This window comes from Varanus komodoensis, unplaced genomic scaffold (assembly GCF_004798865.1).
Source record: "Varanus komodoensis strain SLA01 unplaced genomic scaffold, ASM479886v1 scaffold55, whole genome shotgun sequence".
Classification (NCBI taxonomy): Eukaryota; Metazoa; Chordata; class Lepidosauria; order Squamata; family Varanidae; genus Varanus; species Varanus komodoensis.
Genome location: NW_025336157.1, coordinates 5,009,693 through 5,015,235, shown reverse-complemented (window position 1 = coordinate 5,015,235; position 5,543 = coordinate 5,009,693).

The window sequence follows — 5,543 nt, the reverse complement described above, 5'->3', positions numbered from 1 at the left end:
ATATTAGCATTAGGGGTGTGTACCAGGGTAGGGTTAGGGTTAGGAAATCTAGGTTTCCTGGCATGGTTTTGATGGTTGGAACATGTTTCGGATGGGCAGAGATGATGAGCAGTGCAGAAAAATCTACTCAAGGAAGGCTTTTTCAAAATCGCCTTACTTTCAGTGGAACTTGAGCCCTATATTAGGGTTAGGGGAGTGCACCAGGGTAGGGTTAGGGTTAGGAAAACTAGGTGTCCTGGCATGGTTTTGATGGTTGGAACGTGTTTATGAGGGGCAGAGATGATGAGCAGTGCAGAAAAAGCTACTCAAGGAAGGTTTTTTCAAAAGCGCTTTTCAGTGGAACTTTTCAGTGGAACTTTTACCCTATATACTGCATTATATTATTCAGTACATTAGAGCGATAAGCCTCATGCAGAAGTTCCCAGGACTTGTCCTAACAGCTCCTTGAGCCGCCCAGTCTTGCATTCACACGCCCTGCCTTTTTCCTTCTCGGCCTCTTAGATGTGGCTGACGTAGGTATAGATGCGTTTGCTTTTTTCTCAGTTACAGAACAGGTTTTGGAATTGTTTGCCACCAGGTTCCTGGGATTGTCCAAATCTCCGTCAAAAAAATTGTCGTTCTGACGTTGTGGGTGTTTATGGGTCAGTATTTCAGTCCTGACGACAGTAGATTGGGAACTAGCAGAGCAAGTGTTGTGTTCCAGAAATTGTAGGATATATTTTGCTTTTAATTACCGTATTTTTTGCTGTGTAAGATGCACTTTTCCCCCCTCAAAAGTAAGGGGAAATGTCTGTGCATCTTATAGAGCGATTATGTGTGTGCAGTAATTCTGTCAGATGTGCAGCCCATGGGGAAGTGATGGGGAACGTGCGTGTGATGATGTGCCCATTTGATTCAGGATATTTTTTTTCTTGTTTTCCTCCTCTAAAAACTAGGTGCGTCTTATAGTCAGGTGCGTCTTATAGAGCAAAAAATACGGTATGTAAAATGGAGTACATCCCTTTCCACCCCAGGTAGCAAGTCCAATGGTCAGGGGTAATGAGAGTTGCGGTCTGCAATGTATGGAGGAGAACATCTTGCGGGAGGTTGGTGTGATGTGGATTCATTATATATTCCTCTGTAGAGGTGTGAATCTTGGCTATTCAAATGCTTGCACTTCAGGTTCCCCATTCAGTCTCCCCCCCACCCAGCAATGGGAGGTCTTGAAGTTGCTCTTGATCCTGTTTCTTTCCCAGGATGCGATGCTTGCCTGGTAGGCCAGCAGCTCTGCTCAAGTCCACACTGGGATCCACTGTCTCGTGTCGGAACCTGAAACGGGGGTTTGCCAACTGCCCTTTTCCACGCCTGCCAGGCACGTGGCCGTTCTCACTGTCGGAACAGCAGTGGATGTCAGGCAGTGGGGCCTTGCGGAGCACGTCGAAAAGGCCACGCGGCTGCGCCCTCGTAAATGGCAGACAGGGACACTGGGTCTCTAAGGCTTCGAGGTTGCCTTCCTGCTCGCCCTTGGGCTGTTTGTCTGGCCCTGGCTGGCACCGACGAACTTCTTTAGATGCGGAGCCGCAGTTTTTACAAAACATGCCTTTCATTATCGTATGGTATTTAAGAAGAAGCCTGACAAAGTGGGCAACAGGGTTCAAAGGTTAAATAAACTATCTGTAATAGGAGGTGGCAAGCAGGAACTCAGAGGAGACCCTCATCCCGGTGTGTGAGAAAAGGGAGCCGTTCCTTTTCAGAAAGACTGCAATATGCACACTGAAAAAAAAAAATCCTTGCTTGGCCTTTGCTCGTAAGTAGTTTTTGTAGAATTGGTCATTTAAACACATCACAAACATCTCATCAGTTAACATTTATTTAATCAGGTCAAAGTCCTACTTGGAAGCTTTCATTTTGGGGGGGGGGCTCAAACTGGGTTGGAAACTGCCTCCACCCCCACACCCTGAAGGCATCTGACTTGGCAGGGAAAGATGGCTGCGTCAGAGGGCCTGATCCTGTACTATTGGGGGTGCTAAGAAGATGTAGGCCTGAATAGTTCTGGGCAGGAGCCACTCTGTCTCTTCACCGTCCCCGGCTTAAGAGCAGGCACCTGATTCTGGCTGTTAGTGTAGCTGGGGGCCAAATGAGGAGTTTTGCCCAGTTAAGTCTTCTCTGGAATTTTATGGGCCAGTGTTTTGGTTTGGTTTGGGAGCAGGAACACTCTGCTTGCTAGAAAACCCTAGAAAACCACCCAGCTTCCCGTGTCCTGTGACCACCACCATCTCCTCTTGTCCCATCTGTTCTTTATTTTGGCCTTGCAGCGTGCTCCAGCCGGGTCCTTGCAGAGAGCGACATCCCACGAGAGTTCTTGGCCAAGCCCGATGAGGTAAGCTTTGCAAGGTGCAGCATCCCAGGTGCGGTCCTGGGGCCCGTGGCGGAATTCCTCTGCAGTAGACCAAGCTGGCATCTCTTGGTCCCACCTAATAGAGTTTAGAGGAAAGAACGGAAAGTTTGAAAATGCATTGTTCCTCAGCCCAGTGTATTAACTTCAGGCTGTTCTCAAACACTCTGCTAATGTATGTGAGTGTCCCATAAAAAATAATACACAGAACGGACCAGAGGTCCTCTAAGCCCAAAGGCAGCATCTCTCCAAGAAGATGGTGCCTGCAGCATCCCTGTGGGAGTCAGTGCTTCCTGGCCTCCCCTTCGGCCTGCCAGCTTCCGCTGGGGCCAGCCTGAGTTGTTCCGCTACCTCTGCCGCGACGGGTCGCCCGGAGAAGGCTGCCTGGCGGCTCCCTGCATGGACAGAGCAGGGACTCACGCGGAAGGCTAAGGCTGGACGCTCGGCAACAAGGTTTGCTGTCGCTCACATCAGTTCCTGCCATCTGTTTTCTGTAAAAATCGAACGAACCCAAACCCTTACCAAATACAGGTTTGCAATAGTACCGGCTGCCCCAACCTGGCACCCTCTGGTTGTGCTGGATTACAGCTCCCAGAATCCCCGAGCTTGCACCCTGGGAAAGGCTGAACTGGAGGGCTGCAGGGTACTGTTTACCTGCCTTGGTCCCGTCTGACATGCCGGGGGAGCTGGGTGAAACTCCCTGTTCACCAGCTTTTTCCAAACTTGACAGCCAGCCTTGAAGCAGTTAGGCCAGAGAGGGAGACCCTACAGTCCTCAGCTAGTGCAACTGCCCAAAAGACCCACAGCCAGTGAGGGCCAGCAGCCGGGGGCGAGCCATGCCAAGCTGCTCTTCCCTCCTGGGGCACCTCGGAAATCTAGTCCAACAGCCCACCTTGGAAAAGGAGCGTCTGGAAAGGTTCCCAGAAGGGTTGTAACCTGCTGGCACGATGAATCCAAGTCGGCGAAGCGCTGACTTGTATGGAATTTCCGTGCCCCTTAATTTGCACTGGTATTTATACGCCGCCCCATGGCCCAGTGGGCTCTCTGGGCAGCTTACAGTTCATGCCGCTTCGTGCTGAACAGCATAACGGGGTGTCAAGGGAATGCTCCCCTTTAATATCCCAGGGAGAAACTCACAGTGGGCTTGCTCTTTCACTCTGGGATTTTGACCACAAGCAAAGATTAAAGAGGGCACCTCCCGAACGGCTGAGATTATTTTCGTTGCCACTGCAACATGAATGATTCCCTGGGATTCCTCTGAGAACCATGTGCACAAGAATAACACTGGAAGGCCCAATGGATTACGCCTGCTGGAAAAGGTTACGAAAGCAGATCCATTTCCTTGTCTCCCCTTCACATTTCCTCTCATAATTTCCATGTAAATTAATGGTTTTAAAAAAATGTTAACTCAGGATTAATAAATAGGCAAAGAAATGCAATATAAGGCTACGGATGTGTAAGGCTTAGAACTAAAGAATGGAAGAAGAGCGTACTAGTTAATTTTGCCTTCATTCAGGTGAAAAAAATTTGATAAGTTTCTGAGAGATCAATGATGCCCAACATAATGGGTAAAATTTTTAAAAATAATCGAGGGAATTATTTGGCTTGCAAAGAGCTTGAGGTTAAGGTCCCCTGGACATCCCCTACCAAACCTGCAAGTTCTGGTTCTGAACCTGTGCTCTCCCCTCACCCTTCTAAGAACATTTCATACTGTCCTACCTTCACAAAGGTACAGTGGCACATTTCAGTCCAGAAGAGGCTCAGCTAACACTGCAGAGCAAACCTCGATCTCCTTAAAATGTTTCTCTTGTCTAGTGAGAAACCCAGTACAGTCTCCGAGCCACACCCTCGACCACCGCAACGGGGCACGAATCACTCAGGAAGCTTTCATCGACTGCTGTCAGTCGGTAGCAAGGCAATTGCATGGCAGTGGCTCTGTTGCGCGAGGGCCAGAAGTCATCCGGGGGGACGGGCACCTTCCCCCGGCCGGATGGAAGGGGGCACCCTCTGGGTTGCGGCTCGGCCCAGCGAGGCTGTTCCCGGCAGCGGCCAGGCGCTCGGGGTGGTCGCGAGGACTGGGCAGCGCAGACCCTCTTCTTGGGGAGGGAACCAGATTGGGACCGGGGCGGGGACGCTCGTCGTCCGGTAAGGCACGTTCGGGGGCGCTGGGGGCTTGGCCGCAGCCTGGGGGGAATGGGCACTTCACATTTTTTCCTGCCTCCTCAGGGCCGCCGGCGAGTCCAGTGAAGTCCCGAGCGAGTCTGCTCGCAGCTGGGCCGGCCCAGCGGAGAGCATGCCCGCCTATGGGGCCAAAGCTGGGGCCCTCGCTGCCCCGCAGCCCCACCTGCAGCATCCCGATCCCGGCTGCCCGACCCCAACTCCGGACCCACCGCCTTGACGACTTCGCGCAACCCGGAAGCCCTCGCGGGACTGCGGAGACGCGCCTCAGGCGCCCTTGTGTGGCCGCCACTGGGCATTACGGCCTGCGGAGCTCGGCGGGCGTGTTTAAGACCTAGGCCAGAAGACGGGTGCCCTCCTGAGGCCTGGTTTTCATCCTGCCAATGGAACCGGGGCGCTTGGCATCGTGCACCGCAATCGGCTGATCCTAGTCGCCTGGTTGGTTGGTTGGGGGTGGTACAGTGGTACCTTGGCTCACGAATGCCTCAGTTCATGACCAAATCGGGTGGCAAAGAGAAATTTTATAGAAATTTTGCCGCAAACTCCACATCGGATGACGATCGTGAGTGCTGCTGCCTTCCGCACCCATCTCCTCCCCTGAGCAGGCCTCCAGTCCCGCCTGTCTCTGCCCCCCCAAGCATGCCCGCGATCTGCCAGTCTCCCCCCATCCCCGAGCATGATTGCGGCCATCTCCCCCCCCACCCCGCACAATCGCTGGGGGTAATATGAGTCCTGGAACAGATTAAGTTCATGAGCCAAGGTAGCACTGTATTTCTAACCAATCACCACACATCTCTGGATGGCTTGCAACAATAATTCAATAAATACAACAGTATAGATAGCAAATATCATATGAATAATTTAAACAATAATAAAACTAATAATATGCCAGTTAAGGTCTCTGCCGTGAGTCTGGACTGTCCTCCTGTGGCCAAACTCATGTACTGCGGCCTGAAGGCCCAGCGGGGACTCTAGGGCGCCCTCCGGTGGC